The sequence below is a fragment of the Anguilla rostrata genome, chromosome 15 (genome assembly GCF_018555375.3).
Source record: "Anguilla rostrata isolate EN2019 chromosome 15, ASM1855537v3, whole genome shotgun sequence".
NCBI lineage: Eukaryota > Metazoa > Chordata > Actinopteri > Anguilliformes > Anguillidae > Anguilla > Anguilla rostrata.
The window spans coordinates 6005612-6026938 of record NC_057947.1 but is presented as its reverse complement, the minus strand read 5'-3'; the positions used below and the strand labels follow the sequence as shown (position 1 = coordinate 6026938).

The window sequence follows — 21327 nt, the reverse complement described above, 5'->3', positions numbered from 1 at the left end:
TCTGTAGCAGCAGACACACAGAAGAACATTTTGTGAAGTGTTTAAAATTAGCTACTGCTCATTAAATCTTATTATGTATAGGGTTGGAACCTTTTTTTAAATGAAAGACAGCATTACAGAAATGCTCTCACACTAGTCAGGTGTGACACCTTATCTAATCATAATCCACTTTATACTTTCAGTTACACTTACACGTTAATGAAAGAGTTACTTTAAATCATTTCCAGCCCCCTTTTAAGCCAGAAACTCCCAGGAAAGAAATACAGTAGGCTAATATACTTGCTTATATTCACTTTAACTCTTAGCGTAGTTTAGACAAAGAGCACTATTGTGTAGATGAAACCGAAACCGTAGTTTTAAGGCAGAGCGCATAGCTGGTGTCAGAAGATAACTCCAGCCGCTCGTAACACTAAAGGCTAAAGGGAAATATGAAGAGGGATTTAACAGTAGAAGCCCCTGGGGACGCGTTTCATCCTGACAAATCAAGGCACTTCGGGATCCCGGCAGCCAAGCGTGAGAGACGGTTCCTACGGTTCCGTATCGCAACGCCTTTTGCCAAGACCTCCGGTTCTCCAGTCCATTCAGAGCTGAACAAGTCCTGGCAACAGACGCAAATACTTGCTCTCTCTTCACCACAAACAATCCCTTTCTGCGGGTGTCCCATCTACGCAGGAGGCTCCTTCTCTGTCGTGCTGTTGACATAAATACGATCTAGCTGCCAGAATTAGAGTCGGGAGCCACGCTGACAGGTCATTTCTTCGGAGCTTTCAAAGACAACAAGCAACAGAAGCCGACTGTCTGGCAGAACTTTATTTAAAATGACAGAGAAATCTATTTACGGATTACACGGCTTTTGTCAGACCGGTGATTGAATATCATATCCCTGGGGTGGCCCCACGGGTTCAAGCCGAAATATTCCCCAATAAGCTCACGATGGAGAGCTATCACCGGTGCAGTAGGGCAGGGTCAAGGTCACTTGCCTGCACTGCTAAACATCAATACGTGTTGGGCAATAAACCTCACCAAGGCAACATAAAACCACATTTCATCTCAGTTCGCTCATTCCTAAACGAGGAGAAGATGCAGACTAATTAGGAACGTTCAACTGAGAAAAGAGGCAGAGGAGAGGAGAGGAAGCGTCTTCAGAAGCGTAAGCGGGGTCCTGCGACTGAGCATCAGCTGGTTTTGCCTGTCTGAAATGAGCATTTCTGAGTGGACCCTGGCGAAGCCGCTCGCGGCGCGGCACAGCGCTAGCCGGGTCGGTCCGGCGCTCCGGCGCTGCTGCTGCTGCGCTTCTGGAGAGCGCGATGCGTCTTCTTCCCCGCGCCCCGTTCGAAAAGCGCTATCCGGGGTCACCATGGCAACCCCACGTTGTCCGTACCTTGAACCTGAAGCCTACAGCTCTACCTGGTCAGAGAGAGAGAGTGCCAGAGGCTCATAACATCTTCTGTCGCATTTCGGTTTCCAGAGGTAAAGAGCTTGTCTCTGTGAAGAACAGTGCTCAGAAACTACGGTCAGAAACTCTCTCTCTCTCACACACACACACACACACGCACACACACACACACACACTCACTCACACAAACACACACACACACACACACACACACTCACACAAACACACACACTCACACAAACACACACTCTACACACTCACACACACACACACACACACACACACACACAAACACACACACACACACACACACACACACACAGCATTTTCCAGAAAAAAAATGTTCAATAATTGAATATGTACACTAAATACCACACAGATGGTTTTTTTGTTTTTAGTACTGGAAGCCAATTCAGATAGATTAATATTAATCTCACTTTGATTTCCATGGGAGCAGTTGTATAGAACCTCACAGAGCCAGAATAAAACAGAGAGAGAAGGCGTGTGTGTATGTGTGTGTGGAGGAAGGGGAGGGAGAGGGTGGTGGCTTTGACACCACGTATGTCTGACACCCCAACTTCCTGCTGGCTCAAACGACAGAGAGCGTCTGAGCCAGCAGGAGGCGCAGTCAGCGCTTCTTCCTCGCGCAGGGCACTGCCCCCCCACTGGGGCTGCCAGCTGCCCTCATACCCACAGTCTCAGGGTATGGGTCTGGGACACGCCCGCCATCCTCACGCCACCGCCACGGCGGACATGGGAAGGGGCGAGGGGCGAGGGGCGAGGGGTGAGGGGAGGCTCAAGGGCACGGATGACGTCCCATTGGTGGGAAGCCACGGCGCAGGGAGCTGAGGGACCCTTATGAGGTCACCCTCAGCAGCATGCTACGCTACGCTAAGGCCCAGGACTCACAAAAACACCTCCCGCTCGCATACGCACTCTTACCTTCCTGATTAGATTCTGAGACTGGAGAGCTGCACTTGTGTTTCCATCGGTTTACGTTCACATTTACGCTGTTAGCAAAAGCAGCCAGCAACAGCCTTTTAAGCATGAAGATGAACATAATATTGCCAAGAGATTGTAACATCAGCCAAAAAAAAGACAAAAACTCTGCGAGCTGTCAATACATAGTAACAGGACAACAGCCAACTGAAAGTAACACCAATAAACCAGCAGTCCAGAACTTCTGATGTATCTTCCTGAAGAGTAAAAATAGTAAACCAAAAGTATTTTGGAAAAAGAAAAAAGATGTAGCATCTGACTCATGCAAAAATAGATTTAAATAAATAGCTATAAATCTGAAAGAAGTAGGCCTAAAAGAAATTGGGGGGAAAATTGTGCTCTGAACATAATTATTTGCAATGAGGCTAAAGTGCACCCAGTCCATTACATCCATTAACAGACAGGGGTAGTTCTCTCACTTTTGTGGGAAGTAAATACTTGATGTACATGACTGCAAGCAGCAAAGGAGGAATTGGCAGGGATTTGATCAACATTTGTCCTTAACGTTGACTAAAAATTGATAGAAAAAAGCAATAATAATTTGTTTTGTTCACAAACATAGGTTGGCAAGTTCATTACACCTAACTTGCCAAACTGAGTTTGGAAAGAAAAGGTACAATGCTTGTGTTTGCTTCCATGTCAAAACTAAGGATACATTTTAATTATCTATTAAGGAGCCAACATGATATATTAGGAAAACACATGCTTTTCTGTACTCTCCAAAATCAATTGTGAAACTTACAGCAAGTGCTGATAATTATGACTGGGCATTCCAAATTGGGAAAAAAAACTTAATTTAAAAAGAAATAAATAACACTTTAAAACATCTAATCTTGATGAGTCTCAATGCAACACAGAATTTAGAACATCATAATTATATTTGAACTTTATTAGCAGATGCTCTCATCCTGAAGGCTTGCCTTTTGCATTTATAACCACTTGCCTAACTATAGCACTGACTATAGCACTGAGGAAGGTCATGTTAAGTGTCTTGCCATATTGTACAACAGCAGTACCTTTTCCAGGGTTGGAACCTAAAAGTCAACTGTAAACACTAGTTGTTTTATCTGTCCCAAACTCTAATGAAGGTCTTATGGCAGCAATGTGGGTGGGGGATGGATGGGGGATTTAAGGTAAAACACATGGACCACGAAAAATACCAAAGACACAATATCTGATATGATATTGAATATAATTTAGTCTACTGGTATCACCTTCAGGAACAACACGCTTGCTACCACAAAGCAAGAAAAAAAAGGATATTTAGTGAGACACTCAAACCTCTTTATTACACTGCCAGTTGTGTACAGGCCTGTATGTGTTCCTCACTCCAAGCTGCTCTCCAGACTGCTGCAGCCCCACTCCTGCAGTCCGTCAAGCCTTTCTTATCCCCGCTCCCTTACTTTTCCTGAAGCAAATTTCTACCCATCCAATCACGTCACGGACGCAACGCTGTTCACAGGTGCGCCAGCTGAACGTCAGCACGGAGCTGCTCTTCCGATGAAACGGCAGACGCGCGCAACGTGGCAGAATCTCAGCGAGTAAACGGGACGCTGACATCGCGGAGCTGGTCGAAGCAGCAGGCGCTCGACCCGCCCGGGTCCGGCAACCGTCTAAGATCCACGGCCGTGTCCTTGGAAGTAAAATTAAATCGCGCAGCTCCGAGCGGCAGACAAAACAAATAACTCAAATTCTCCGCGATGCAGCCTGCCCCTTCCCCGTGCGCCCTTTTAAAGACTGGGCAGATATGGAATGCATGCAATATAATGTACCGCAGGTCTGTCCATGCTGTGGACAAATGAAGAGAGACCATATTTTCCCCAGCGTTAGTTCTACACAACCGCTTTATTTTGTACACTTATCATGTGCACTTTCTTAATGACAGTTCACGTCTCCAGTCATGTCAGTTTGTTCCTTCGCCCTCAGTAAACTCTTTGATAAACACAAGGTCCGGCCTGGCTGCTTCCTTGCCCACTCCAAGAACTCAGCCGATAATCCCCACTTCCTCCTGCCAAGACAAGAGTCAAGGCTTTCTGCACTCGCAGTCCTGTAACCTTTTCACGTTTTTTTTATATTGCTTCAGAGAATAAGTTTTTAACGTTCTACGAGGTCCATTTCAGAAGACAGTATCTCATCGGTGACTGACACTTAATACTGCGATTCAACTACAATTCCTAATGGATTTTATAATAAGTTGCAAAAGTGGGAAGCAATTTTCCATGCAATTTCTTTTTACAAGTACTGACTTCTTCAATTAAGTCATTTAAGAGTCATTAAATAATTTTATTGTCCATCTTAATGTGAACAGCAGCATCAATCCTATGCTGACATTTCCACAGATTATCTCATAAAGCCACTGATAAAATACATGTCCAAAAGTATGTGGACACCTGACATCCAACATCTCATCCAAAATTATTGGCATTATCATATTGAGTTAGTCCATCCTTTCCTGCTATGACAACCTCTACTCTTCTGGGAAGGCTTTATACTAGTTGTTGGAACATTGCTGCAGGGATCTGCTTCCATTCAGCCAGAAGAGCATTAGTGAGGTTGGGCTCTGATTGGGCGATTAGGCCTGGCTCGCAGTTGCCTTTCCAGCTGATCCCAAAGGTGTTGGATGGGGTTGAGGTCAGGGCTTAGTGCAGGCCAGTCAAGTTCTTCCACATCATTTGACAAAACCATTTCTATATGGACCTCGCTGTGTGACTGGGGGCATTATCATGCTGAAACAGGAAAACTGTTTCTGTTGGGGAAGTACAGAATCGTCTAGAATGTGATTGTATGCTGTAGCATTAAGACTTGTCTTCACTGGAACGAAGGGGTCTAGCCCAAACCATGAAAAACAGCCCCAGACCAAGAGGTGTCCAGATACTTTGGGTTATATAGTGTACATACAGTATTTACACTTCTAGCCATTTGTTTCCATATTAATTCAATAAGACGGTTCCATACTCACAAATGTGTCTAATTCCCAAGATTCTAGATATATACCTCATAATGACCATGGATTTTGTTGCATTTTTGTATAATTCCAGGTATACCGTCTATTAGGAACACTTCCTAATATAAATCATAACACCAAGCAGAACTAGTCATGCTATTTGTGATCTGTACTGATGAATCACGCTGTTTTCATTCACACATGCCTCCTATTAAAACAAGAGAGGCCTCTGCTTTTTATTTTGTTACAGTGAGGAATACTATGAGAAGCAACAAAGTGAGTCGAAGGTCTTGTTTTCTTTGGGAACAGGAAGACCTCATTGTGACTTCTATGGATTTTACACAATCGCTTAGTGAATGCATCCTTCGGTTTCAGCGTTCTCCTTCAGTATGATGTAAGCTTCCGCAAAAATAGAAAAAATGTTTTACACACCACAGTGCGTCACAATTTATTGACGGTCAGTAACTTGAGGCAAAGTGGGGGCCGGTCGGACTGAAATGTTACCGGAATGATGATTTATGGTCAGACACACCTACAGGAATCCAATGAAAACGCGATCTGCCTTCTTCAGCGGGCTGAACTGACACGCCGCACTTAACAGACACTTGAACGTGTAAGCCAGTAAGAGCCGCGGGGTTTAGCCGTGGAGTGGAGCGCTCTGGGGTGCTCTGTTCTCCAGGTCTCCTTGGACCGCGACGCCGGTCAGCCTCTCTCCCACGGCAGGTCAGGGATGGAGAGGGAGAGGAGGGGAGGGGAGGAAGAGCGTTTGGAGCAGAGGAAGAGCGTTTGGGGGGGCGGCTCTGACGAAACGGGACGCAAGCCGCGGCGCTAACGCGCGCGGACTCGGTCAGGTGACGGCTATCGCGTTTCACCACGCGGGCTCACCCGCTCCCCCCCCCCTCACCGAGGGGGAACGCTATCTTTACAGCACGGACTCCACTTTCAATACGGGCCCAGACTGATACGGAACACAAAGGTGGTGAGCGTCAGCCCTGCTGTTAATGTATGACCCCCCCCCTCCCATTTTATGTATCAGATTTGATGGATTTTTCAGAATCGGCAAAAGGTTGGACACACCCTAGTAATATTGACTTCTATTTATCAATTCGGCCCCTTAAAGTTTATTTCGGGCAAATGGCATAAACTCCCATTTTTTCATTCCTGAATTTGGAATGGCCAGTCAAATCTGTGAGCCTATTAACGGTCACCCTGTGGGACCCATAGCTATAGTCAACACAGTCCTGGACTGTCGGGTGCGTCACTTCACTGACATCCAACACTTCAGCTGAAGACACAAACCATGAGCTGTCAAATATTTCACATTCTGACTGATCTCTGTGAATGATGTCACACTACACTCTCAATTTGTTCTCTCAGCTCATTTCAATATGCGTAGTCTCCCTGTTAGTTTGTCTTTCAGTGCTCATAATCATCTTATCTTCATAGGTGTAAATATGTCATAATGCTCTTTCCCACTTAAAATGCAAGGTGTTACAGCCTGGCGCCGCTTCCCATTTATGTATACTATATTAGGAAAAACTGAAATAAGTCAGCCTGTTTTTTGTGTTCCCGTTTTTAACAGCAGTTCCTGATGGAAGGTGCGTTATTACAGGAAGTCTACAGTGTGTTCCACACAGAGAGAATCCTCCCGTCCCTCTCTTGATTACATATTGTCCAGTGTGCCACACTGTCCTTCCTCAGAAAGGAAATAATTAAAAAGAACACAATTACTGCCACACGCTTTTATTTTACAATAGTTTCAAGTGCAGAACCCTGCTGGGACCAGCCATTTTTTTACTAAAATAAAAATGAGACCCTGCTGGAGCCCAGTAACCCCCACCCCCCCCCACCCCACCCCTCTCCTCCCCCTCCCTCTTTAAAGCTACCTTCACACCGAGTCTGTCAGACACTCTGCCAGCACCGTTTCCCATCCCCTCACCTGATCAGCACCTGACCTAGTGAAGAAAGAGGGGCTTAAAACTCACACAAGTCCTTCTCAGAGCACCATCTTCCACCCTCCGCCCCCTCCGTGGTACATACAGGACCGTTGTTTCACCACCAGATGGAGAAAAGGCACAGATGGGGGATTCTCTAAGCAGCCCCTCAATTTTGTTCTTGCAAAAATACAACTTAATTTCACTTAAAATACTTATTTTCAATACCGTGAAATGTAATAATTCCACTGGAAACAATAAATCTGATAACCTAGCAAGTATAAGAAACTATGTTATGCACAGTACACAACTGTTAAGAAATTCCCTTTTGTCGTTGAAAGTACGTAATTCCTCATCCACGTGCTGAATGATCTTTGAACTAAAAAAATATAACAAAAAACTAGGACAAAAGATGAATGAATGCAGATACGAAGACAACAGACCCACCAGCGACTGAATATTACAATACAGAGACCAGCCCGGCGGTGGCTAACCTTAAACCACCACAATGTTAAATGTATACTGTGCTAATGCTACTAAAGCCGCAATGAGTTCACCTGAGATGTCTGAATATTTCAAATGGAAAGTTCCAACGTCCACCCTATCAACAACTGAGTAGTATAACGGCTCGAATGGGGGAGAATTTTCAATATAGTAAGTCCAGCTGGCCTTATCAGCTGGCTCTGTCATTTTTCCAAAACAGAACTGAAATGAATACATTAGTCATTGGACATGTGTAGGTGCCTACTGCATCTGTTTTCCCATTCATTAACGTTAAAGCAAATACATTTAAATAGAAATTACTGCATGCACAGCAAGGTAGAGCTTTTGTGCAACACTCAGAGCCATTACCTTGAAATGCAAATGTTTACTAAAAACAAACATAATTACCCAAAGTTAGAGAAACTAATGTCTCCAAATATAAACTATAAATGATCAGCTTCAGCATATTCACATATTTATTCTGTTCCACTAAGAGTACTTCATATTCTGAAGCCCTGTGATTTTAGTGAGAACTTCATGTACAGTAAGTGTAATATTTCAGAACCAATCTACAATCAAAAACCAACCCCCAGACTGGTAGAAAATCTAGACACATTCAAACTCACAAATGATCTTTTTTTATTTCAAAAAATATTTTGTTTATTAAATATAAACAACTCACTGAAATCTGTTGGCCTTCAGGATTAACCTGATCTCACAGCAAAAGATTTTACCGGAGGCTTTTCACACAACAATATGAAAAACTTGTGAAATTAAGAACAATATATACATAATTATATAGTGAAAATCTGAAAACAACATTGCTGTGCAAATTGGTACTTTTGTATTGCGTTATTAAAATAATGAATGTATAACTTTTCTTGCATAAGTGTCTAAAATATATTTACCTAATTAAAAAAATGTTTTTTTAAAAACTCAGCGCAATTGTATGGTACTGCCTCAGCATTACTGCTTCAATACTTCCAAATTATGCTTTTGATTTTTGTCATCAACATAGCCATGTAGAATAACTATGAGCATCAACATATTGCCATATAAAACAACCTGGGAAAGTTATATGTTTTGTTTCTGGCTGCAAGACCAGCATTCAATAAAAGTCATATTTGTTTTATTCCATATATGAAATAGTTTATCCTGTTTTCAAAGATTATTTGGAGGAAAACAAATTGCACACTATGAAATTAATGACAATTGATCTGTTTTAAAAAAAAATTATATTTACAAAAACACCTGAGTTTAAAACAATAAAACAAATTTCTGCAGTTTTTTTCAAATGAAATAAATGAAAAAATAAATAAACATTCATTTTTAAATGCCTATGTAGCAGCAAAAATAGTTTATACTGTACAGTATATTCAAACAAGTTATTTACAAACATTTCATCAAAGGTACATGAAGACAAAAACATTAATGTGCATAGAAGATATTTCCATTAATTTATATGAATTGAAAAATGATAAAACATTTTTTCTAAATGTATTTTCCTCAGTTTAAGTGTGGTAATGTATTTCATACATTCAATACAAATAGTTCCTCAGGAACATGAATAAAACTCATGAAAAAATAGAATTGACTGCAAATAAATTTACTGATGTTAATACAAGCAGCCAATCAAAAATGATAGCTCGAACAGTCTTATCTTATCTAATCTTAATTCAAAATGTGTTTTTAAAAACACAAATAGTAGACTTCTGTAACTTAAACAAAAAATATATATTCTTTACCTTTCAGAAATGATTGAAAAAATAAAACTATACTGACTATGAACTACTCCAGAAGTTCAATTTCACAAACTTAAATGAGGAAAACCCGATGTAAATACTAAAGACAGTCAAAGTAAATTATCAACGTGAACCGTAAAATAAATCCACAAAGCAAATTCCTAATCTGACCATGAAAAATTAACTTCAAAGGATTCAAAGACCATTTTCAAACAAAAATACATTTTTATCAACCATTGCCAGAACACCTTTGATTTTTTAAAGTTGCAACAAGCTCTGAAAGATTCTACCCATAAACCAGATCTTTCGTTCCAGTGTGAACCTGCAGTGCAACTTCCTACGCCTGCAGACACATCCACAACCTAAAACCGGGGTCCGTCTTTTTAATATTATCTCTGCCTTTTTAGTTGTTTGTGTCATACACAGAGCCCAAGAACAATGAAGTGCAGCTTTAATTGAAACACGATGAAACATATTCTGGTAAAAGCGGCACAAATTCATGAAAGCAAGCTCCTCCACACGACACAGCAGACACTGTGTGAGGCGTTTCACGTTCTACACTGCCACACACCGCACGTGGCTCGCAGCCCTTCCCAGACCACAGAGACACTGCACCCACACCTGTCACCAAACTCCCTCCTGTGGTCATCTCTGCACACAATATTTACGCCAACATTTCAGTCGAGAGACGAATCTGGCGAATCCATGCAGTCTCAGACCCCCGCAATCGGCGGGGGGGGCGGGGTGCCATGAACTCCAAGCAGTCAAGACAACTCAGATTCCCGCCCCCACCCAAATTCACAGAGGGGCAGCCCTAACGCAGACCCACTGGTACGTTCCTTTTCAGCGTTTCCGCGTTGAACGCTTTCGCGCTCAGCTAGGGCGACTCAGAATGGCAGCCATGTTGAATCCGGCGTGCGATGGAACCAATTCATGCAGTTTGACTTATATTAGCAGCTACAGTGACTTTGATCAATAATACCACAACCGTGACGTACTGTAAGTGGAATTCAAGCCACCAGACAGCCCAGGACTCTAACCCTTGCATGACTACATGCTCCTAGACAACTGCAGAACAGAGGGGGCAGCTGAGGAGAACACAGGTCCCTAGCACCCCCCCCCCCCCCCCACCTCAGAACCATTGCCACTGAATTGAGTTCATGGGATGCACCGGGCCCCTTAACCCTAAACCCCCGCACCCCCTCCGACTGGCATGGAAAAATAATTTGAACTTCATGCAAACTCTTAGAAGTTAATTGATTTTCTGTTTTTACAACATTTGTAATCATCCAAATATGTTAGCCATATCAATAACACATTTTAGCTAAATACTATACTAATGACAGCATAATCAAGGTGTCTGATTCATTTCTCGACGAGATCAATATCAAATGCACTTGTCATAAGATTCTGTGGTTATACGTGGGCCAAAGTCAACTGTCCACAAGAGGATCTTTTATTTTTACCAACTTGTAGCATCTGAGGATATTGCATAATATTTCAGCATATGAGGCTTTTATTATTACTCAATGTGTGAATATTAGTCAATGTGCGAATCAAGGTTTTGGGTCTCATTCCACCCAAAGTACATTTAACTGGTGAATACTTTAAATGGCATGAACAGAATTTTTGTTTTCTTTTTAGAGGCAAGGACACCACTTGAAACCTTTCAAGTAAGGGTATTAATTGCCCTCTTTATATTAAAATGAAAGGTTGAATCAATAAGTGCACAAAGTGGTTTAGCCTTCTTTAATAAATACAAGATCAGTGCCCTTTTTTCAACATAATTTTTGTCACCTCAAAATATTTCAATTAAAAGTGTATGAACGTCATATTAAACATTCACATTTGCTAAGCACATAATAATAATAATAATAAGTATTTGTAATGTATATTGACGTTTTAAGACTAAAATTGAGCCTTAATCCCAAATGAACAGCAAAATCACAAAGCATTAGTGACCTGTACTACCCCCAGCAAATCAGTTAAATATTGGTTTACATTACTTGCTGTTATCAAACAACCGACACTATTTTAAATACAGTCCACACACTCTAAAAAGCCCAGAGTTGAATACAGGGGATCACCTTCAATGTGTCAGTACTGCTCATACTGTAATCACATAATTTTTCTCCAGTAAGCTACCAAATAACTTGCAAGTTGAACACTGTCACCCTGTAAATAAACATAACTTAAATGTATAATGGCAGCACTGAATCTACACAGTGCACACAACTGTATTAGCCTTTCTAAACATTGTGAAATTTGTGGGGTGAAATATTAGATAGCATTTACCCAGTCATTCAACACAATTAAGTGGCAAACACTCCATACAAAAACAAAGCATATAAATTTACATTTTCAAAAATATTAAACTGCAATATTTTTTTTCCTTATTTGTAGATATATTGAGGTACTCAATAAACTGTAAAATGATTTTTTTCCCATTCGACTCCACAAAAATATAAATGTAAAGTGAAACATTCAAATGTTTATATACGCTTATTTAATGCACTTAAGAGTTTCTGAAATTTCAGTTAAGACTAAATCAATTGTACACATAGTGAAAATGCACACACCAACATCAAATCATACAAATTGGGATTTCAGAATGTTTTCTGTACAGTTACAAAAACTAAGAATTTAAATGTAATTTAAATACACAAACAAGAAGCACACAAATGCTTTTGTAAGAAAAGAAGAAAAAAAAGAGATGCCCTCAGAGCTTTGTCAAACAACATAATAAACATTAACACTCTAAATCAAGATCCAAAAATGATCCTTAGAACTATTTTCGGAAAGTGCTTTTCAATTTGAAATACAAAGAGACAAGGTAGATCCATCAGGCAATTAGACATGCATCAATATGTTACAACCTCTAGCTCAGTTGCACATTAGTATTCACTTTGCATGGCATTTCAACCACACAAAATTAATCCTGAGAAAATTAATTCACACGTGCATTTGAAACGTGCTGCGGAAATGCTGCTTTCTTGAATTATTTTTCACAAATGCCTTTAAATTGCATTAATTCAATCTACTTATAAATCTGTAATAAAATGTCACTAGTGTTTGTCTGTTTTACAAATAATGTATTTAGCAGCACCATAATATATACAGCAATATATCGGAAATGTATAGATTCAGAAATACCGCCACTGTCCTTTCCCCACCTAACTGCAGAACTCATCGCTGCACACAGTCACAATAAAGCCTCTAGCCTAAAATAAAAATTTTAACATATCATACATATAACTTCCCAATATTAAATTAGATTTTATCATAAAGTGATTTGGTAGTGAACCTATTTCAACTAAGTAGCCACTTTTGCAAGTGCAAGACTCTATTATTAACTGTGTTTGTTTCAAAAGTTAATAATGCAGGCCTACACAATAACCACCAAAATACCTACACAATAAAAACCAAAATGCTTAAAACTACCATACACCCCTTGAACCGTGACGGTGGAAATTCAAAGCATCCCGACAGATTCAAAGCGTGTCATTCAGTGTATACAACCTAGCGTAGCAGGGCTGTAAATGGCAGGTAACAAACAGAACTGGGATCTATGCAGGGAACCTCGCTCAATGGTATGGTCCACACGCATTGCCAATGAGCCCCAGACACGCTTTCAGAATACCTAATTCTGCAGGCCGTTACTATGGCCTACTCAGTGCTACTCCAGCTGCCATGCGTCTTACAAATCTGGGCTCTGGCCATTTTAGCTACACACATAAATAGCCTTGTTGCGGCTGTACGATGCAGTGTGGCCAACTAAGGCGAATCTAGCTTTAAATTAAACGTATGACGAGGACCTTCTTTGATGCCACATTTTCGATGTGTGCAGGCCTGTTCGTCTGTTCGTATTGTTCCGTGCTTTGGACAATTGTTGTTTTTTTTCTGAAAAGGCGTTGGTTTAGACAGGCCCGTCTCGCTATAGGAGACGCTTATGTAACTTCACAGATTCACGTGTTTTCATTGAAAATAGGATTAAGTCCGAACTTTGTTACAGATATTACAATAACAAAAGTTTCAGTAGCAGTCGACTTTGAGGAGGACGGTCGAGAAAAAGAGAGACTACACAAGTCACGTGCACTAAGGCCCTGAATATTCACTGAGAGGTGTCACGTTGTGTGTAAGTTCTTGCAGGCATCACTATGGCGTCCCTGGTTGAATTTCTGTTACGTTCATACGGCTAAATATATTTATATTTTAATTTCTGGCGCATTTTTCTATATATTACGACTGAAAACGAAACTGTGTCCGCTTTATGAAAGCATGACTATAATAGGCTCGCAAACACAGCATAATTCCAACAACATTAATATATCAACGTCAGATAATCCAGTCAACTGCATACCTTTAAGTTATTCAGACCATTGCAATTGCCAAATTGTAAATTATGCCTAGTTTAAGAGACTCCGTCATCTGATCAATAAACAACCGCTGAACTATAAAAAACCGCATTTATTCCGAAGACAGCGTTACAGACACGGGCCTATAAATGGCACATGTCAGAGCACCTAAATGAAACTTTAAATTGGTCATTTTAGAAAAGTAGTATGATTTTTTAAAAATAGTAAGATCTCAAGTCATTGTAGGTTACGCGAAACACCGTATGGGGATCTTGGTGATTGTGATAAACTGACTTACATTTCACACAAATTAATGTTAAGTTAAAAAGCGACAAAGGTCCAGCTTTTATCATTTATGATTTATCATTTATGATAAAAGGAAAGAATACGCCGGATCCTTTGGTGCCTTGTCTATTTAACGTAAAGAAGATGGAGCATTTCAGCCTTAAAACAGAAAATATATCGTTCAAGCCATTTCGCACTTGTGAAACAATTAACACAAAATATATATTTAAAATATATTTAGTATACTAAAATGCATGCTCATGTTGTCATATGCTGGTCGTTTTCACCCTTTTAGAAACTATTATATAGTAATGGTACTATTATTCAAACACATACACACCAACAAAAACAACAACAACAACATGTGCCCTTATATTCCCAATTGAATGACTGGATGACGTGGTTAGCATTCACCTAGCACTTATTAGTGACACAGAGTACAACAGAATAACATTACCTTAGTTTTTTGGGAACTGAGTAGTCTACCTCGATCACCTTCCCGTGTAATTCAACTTTTCCTGTAAGGAGGAAAAATAGATCAACTAAAACGCTCAAATGGTTAATGTTACAAATGTCACTGTGTGGAGGCGACAGCTCGTTCTGTTTGGAGCACATTGTGACATTTATTTTAACTCTGTAGCGTTCTAAAGGCACTTAACTACATTAAACGCTTTCAGGGAGGAAACCCACCAAAAGTTTATTAAATCAAATTAACAAATATATGTCTTTTGATTTCCCAGCCAAGAGCACAGCACTTGCTGATAAAATACCAATTTGGAATTCTATTTACATCTTAGATTTGAGGAAATCGGCGCCAAGAGCCCGATGAGCTCTTATTTAAAAACTCACAATGAGGAATGGGCAGCCATGCCTTCCAATTCCACAAACCACTTGGTTGTGAGAGGGCTTTTTTCCAGCAAAAAATCGTGAGACCTTAAAGATAGTTAAGACTTCACAGGCAGACTCTTGGTCCTCTTGTAGGATCGTCTTCCCCTCTGCCCCTAACAGTGGGCTTTCATTGAACTGCGTGCAAGGGGCAAAAATTCTTCTTTTTTTGCACCTCGTCCCCCCCAGCTACCTGTTTATTACTACTTTTCCCTGGACCCCTATCATCGACCCACAGGACACCTCGTAAAAACCTGCCTAGGCACAATATGAACGTGGATTTGATACATTCTTTTTGGTTACCTTTGTGTAGTCTTTTCAAAAAAATCAAGACAAATAATAACTGAAAAATAATTATGCCTACTCGAGCATCACACCACCCCACATTTTCTATGGGTGATTGGTAAGCAGCACCATTCAAAACCACTATCACTATACATCGCTAGGTTTTGTGCGTTATCTACACAGTACAACGGGTGTACTTTTCAGTGGTGTTTATGGAACACACTGCTGAGCGCATACGTCGTGAAATTGTGAGGAGTTACGAGCTCTCTAAACTCCTGCATTGATTGCAACATTGTGCGTACGCCAACCAGACCTGAATCCTACTAAGATTTCCCTATAACGTTACTTTCTCATTGTTTCTACATTTTCATCTTAAAGGACACTGTTATCTGTCGCGAGCGGGCGATCTCAAGAGTTTTTGACGTTCATACCTGACAAAGTCTCAATCGCCTTTATGGCCCAATTCTGGTCGGGGGAATCCACGAAGGCATAGCCGGATTTGAGCAGAACCTGGTCGGTCAGGGGAAGCTTCCTCTCGCTAAAGAGCTGCTTCAAGTCCTCGACGGTGACTGAGGGGCTCAAATTCCCGATGTATAGTTTGTTCATGATCCGAAATAAATCCTGATGTGGACATAAAACCTAGACAAAAAATCCTAGACGAAAATACCAAAATGAAACAAAAATAAAATATAAAAAACTGCAATGAAAACGGCAATCGCCCCCCTATCCAGTCGACCCCAGACTCCAACTCCGCTCGTGGTCAAACACTTTTGCCTGGGGTAGGGAAAAAGTGGCGTTTCGACACGACGTTATTCTGGAACCTACAAGCACCGCCTCTAAATAAAATCTGCTTTAAAAATATCTGAAAAATTGTTTGCCGCCCGAACGTGTTTGTGGGCGACCGCATCAGTGCTCTAAGCGAACTGACATGCAAGTGCCAAGCGGCACCAAGATCACCCATCCATAAAGCAAGAGGTGGGTTGTGGGAGTCAGCGAAGTCGTTCATTCACTCTTTAAATAGTAGCAGTAGCAGCAGCGCTAATGGGAGGGTGCTTGAGAACGTGGTCTCCCAATCCTGGTCCTGTGGACCCACGCGTACACTGTATTTTGATTCAACAGTCCAATTAATTTGATTGAGCCGTTAATTGAATTCTGATATCAATCACTTGACTTTGCTATGAATCTGCTAGTCATTTGTGAAATAAATGTTGGCTATCCCTGGACAAATATAATGAGTTTCAGTTGGCAACCCGCGCCCATTAAGAACATTAAAGTACAAATACGTTAAGAGATTAATATTTGTAATTCAATACAATAATAAAATAAATATACACCAATAAAATAATTCGGCTATTAAAATACGATTTGAATGAACGGAGCCACTATATTTGTTTGAAAAAACAACAGATATTAGGCCTATTGAAAATTACGCAAATAATGCATGGTTTGTCAGGATACCAGGTAAATAGAGGGTAAGTATATTGTAGGCTACTACTCAATCAACAAAAGGTCCGTAAGCTACAATGACCTGTAGGCAAAGGCTACAGCTAAGCAATTTTGTAAAGGGAAATTTTCGTACGGAATGAAACACGGTGTAACGATTCCATGCAGATTCCATTCTGCATTCTGTACACGTTTTTAAACCCAGGCTCTGTAGCACCATGCGCAACCATGCGCAGAAGGGGGGGGGGGGGGGGGGGGGGGATAGGGGGTTAGGGGGAGAGAGGGGGTGATACGACTCCATTTGCAATGATCTCTGCTGCCATTCATCGCTATGCCCCTCTCAGAGAGCCTTCTAGTTGTACTGTACGTAAAATGGACCGTTGATTGAAGGATAAGTACGCGGCGTTCCCCGTCCGACTAAACCTTCCACCCTGAATTCCCAGTAGACAAATGCTGCCGAAATTGGGCCTCCTCGATGTGAAAGCACACGCCCCCATACACGGAAGAACTGGCAGACTGGTGGAGAGACTAACGGGCGCACTGCTGGAGCAACCGCAGCGTGCGGAACATACTGTACATTGGAGAACAGTTCATGTCCAGAGTTGAGCGGTTTCTGCTTCTTGTATAAATTTGATTTCAGTTCATACGCTGATGTTAGATGTTAGAGTTTCGAATTTATCAAATGTATCATACGCAAATTTATCATACGTAAATGTATTCCGAAGAGGAAGCAGGTAAGCTATGCTCAAAACAGCCGAGTATGACCGCTGACATTGAATAAACCTTATTACTTGTAGGTAGGCATCTCAGTTGTCACAAAGATAGAGACCACATAAACTTAAAGCAATTTAAACACTGAATCATCAGAACTACCAAGAGAAATTTATCATGCCTCAGACTTTCACACATCTACTTACATTTCCATATTCCTGGCCCTATTGTACAATGTTTAAACAGTTTTTCTTATTTTGCGTGGCATTGCGGGCAGCCTGAGAACACTGTTGGTTACAGTCCATTCTGTGACAAAAGGAAATGTTAAATAATAGTCTCTGTTGTCCCTTGAGTGATTTTAGCGATTCTCCCATTTCTGATGTGAATTTCTCTCACACTGCAGACTAGCCTCTGCTGCTTTACCCCATCAGTTACGGCTTCATAACAACATATCAGAATAACCACATAATTTAATCACTTAATGAACTAAGGCAACAACAGAAAAAACATTTGGGCTTATTTTCATTTACTCTTTTTTTATTACCTTAAACCACATATTTTTCACTTTACTGAAGTATGTACAAATTACTATAAACAGGGACCAGCACACCCTATTAAGATAAACTGAGCATCCCTTTAATGAGACTTCTGTTGCATCCTTGTCATTTACATGTTATATATAAAAAAGGATTACAGAAGGCTAACAGAATTCCTAGTTATTTCTTGACAGCATTCTAGTTGACAAGGGGTTCATATCCCCTGCTGAGCATCAGCTTACCTGCCACACCAAAAACACTTCCCCCTTGAAGCACTGGAGAATGGAAGATCATGGTTGTGTGGTTATAAGAGGTTTTCAAGTAAGCAATGTGCCAATGGAAAAGCCTGAAAGCTCAACAGAAAGTCAACACAACGGCGCAAATTCATTCACGCTGTGAATTCACGCATTGCAGCTTCAAGACCCTGAACAGCAGAAGCTTTACCCTGTTCATTTACAGGCCGTCCATGCATTGATTTGAGTGATTTGAAAGCATGCTACTGCACTGTGAGGTCACATTATTCAATGGAAGTAGAAGTGGAAAAGGAAGCATCTAGGTTCCTCCTGGCCTAAACACATGAGAGATTTTGATAAGAGCCCATTCAATACAGGGCACTCGTTGCATGCTCCCTTCAATAAAAACAAGTCAGAATAAGTCCATTTGTTTCTTCAGAAGACCAGACTTCTCATAGCTGCAGGTGCACATATGCAATGACAGGAACCATGTTAGGAAAACTCAAAATTGCATTAAGCAAATACATATAGAAAAAAAAAATGACACAGGACAAATACGCAAAAAGTGTAAAAAAGAAAAAAGTATTGAATACTGCCAACTTAAAATCACGCTGAACTGGACAAGAGCTCTGCAGCCTTACCACTCAAACAGGAGCTCAAATTCAACAAAACAAAACTGTAAAGCACTGGTGTACATTTACACATTTTGAAAAATAGGGCAAAAATACAGCAGATATTGTATTCAGCTGGATAAGCACAACGCATGCAGAAATAGGGCAGAAAGGCCATTTTGTCAGGTGCTTCACTAATCAAAATTCTCCTTTACCCTGACCCCCTCCCCCCCCAAACCCAAATCCACAGAACCAACCTAAGCCACCCACCACAAATCCCAGTCATTTTCAGTGAACACCATTCCAGATGTTCAACTCTTAATTAATAATCTGTAGAAGGAACAGATGCCTGTGAGAGCTGTCCTCATGCAAATTAACATTGAAATGTGCATTTAAATATAACTTCTCTACATGATATTGCAGTGACAGTGTATAAGGCTGATATACTGTATATGTATTGAAGAGGGTGTCAGAATCAAATCCTGCACTGTGATATTAAGCCCACACCAGCCTGCGAACAGTATTAACGTTGGGGAAGGGGGGGGGGGAAGCGCGACTGGGACCTGGATCTGTAAGCCCCTGGACTGTAGTAGAGAGAGGGGGACCTTTGGCTGGAATCGGAGTACAAGCAGTTCGGCACTTTCAAGAGAACTTAACATGTTTATTCACGGCTGCTTAGCAACTGTCCAAAGATCTAAAAAAAAAAACAGGGCCTGCTAGGACCAACACCGCTGTTACGCACATCTGGTAAAACACCAAATTTCAAATTCTAATCTGCTTGAATCAGAAGTTGAGAAATTTGATCAAAAACATAAGCATACAATGTCCCATTTACATACCAGGAAGTATGAAGATCAACCACATTCAGTTTTATTTGTAATCGTTACTGACAGTTCGTGCAGGGTCTCTTAGAAATGTCACTTTATAAATTGTATTCATGATGCGGGGGCACCTTACACATTTGTAAACAATTTATCCAAGGCCAAACTACAATGAAAACCTTGGGTATTAATAAATTATATAAAATCTCTGACATCCCAGTGGCAAAGGACTGAGTGTCGACAGCCTATAAATTGACATCCTTCCTCTGTTCACTGGTAAGACCTGCAGTAGTCCCGATCATCATAACGGCCATAGCCATGGTTATGTCCCGTCATAGCAACCCTCCAAGCAGCGACAGCTAACATCTGGGCCTCCTCCACCTCCACTACTGCAGAGGATAGTCACATCACGGTCAGGCGCAGTCAAAGCCGTCACCTTTCCAGTAATCAGTGATCCTCTGGACACCACCAACAACCTGACTGATTTTACTCTCCATCACAAGATGTAATTTTTATACAGCAGCTTATAAAGTACCTTGGTAAATGGTAAATGGACTGCATTTATATAGCGCTTTTATCCAAAGCGCTTTACAATTGATGCCTCTCATTCGCCAGAGCAGTTAGGGGTTAGGTGTCTTGCTCAAGGACACTTCGACACGTCCAGGGCGGGGTTTGAACCGCACCCTCACTGCCAGACAATCGGTCTTACCTCCTGACTATGTCGCCTTCACAGTACAACAGTGCCAGACGCCTGAAAGCAAGGCATCTGTAATGTGCATTCTTGCCTATATTTATGCCTTTATAGTTTGCTATTGTGCCATACGTTTTGCCATTGCAAAGGGTTTACACGACCCTGGATCAAGCAAGGCAAAATATGAGCGAAAGGAAAAAGGCAACTCGGATCATGGCTTTCAACTTCCTTCCGAGGGGTTTAGAAGCATCCCATGTAGATTCCAGGCGTGGGAGTATGTGGCCTTGTTGTGATTGAGAAGTCAACTCTGTTCCTTCAGCCATCCAACTCCATTCCACTGGCACACTCCTTAGCCTAAAAAAATAAAATAAAATAAAAAAATCTCAAATCATATAAAGATTTAAATAGTCATGCTCACTGCTTTGAGGGTACAATGCAATAGACTCAGTCCACAACTTCAGTGAAGAAATCGGAATATTCTAGAATGCATAGAATTTTAGAGCATAATTCAGATAAAATACTACCCACAAAATGTTACAATGACAATCTTTGAATGTATAACCTCAAAGCCACTGAGCAAAAAAAAAAAACATTCTAATTGACAAATATTGCAAATATTTAAACATAGCCATTGCCCAATCCGGAACAACATGAACACTCTCAAATATAATACCTTAATCAAAATACATTTAATTTCAGAAGTCTAGACTAGCTAAATGAGGACAAGATGACATCCCAGCATGAACATTGCCTTTGTCGTTTTCAGAAATAAGGACACTGCAATTACTCACAGTCACTGCAGTCTCCTCCATCTCGATAAAAACCTTACATTTTGAATAAATCTACCCAAGTATACAACAGAAACAGCATAAGATTCTCTACGAACGCGACGACACTTGGAGCGGTACCCACGTTTACATAAGCGTCCACTCTGTGCTGGACGATCATGGTAAACTAAACGGTTGAACAGGGA

The 21327-nt window shown here is 41.0% G+C and overlaps 1 pseudogene; it reads right to left on the bottom strand.

The window, feature by feature from the left end:
- LOC135240373 (insulin-like growth factor 2 mRNA-binding protein 2) overlaps positions 1 to 16306 on the bottom strand; it is a 60405-nt pseudogene extending 44099 nt beyond the window's left edge.
- Positions 16307 to 21327: the final 5021 nt, after the last annotated feature.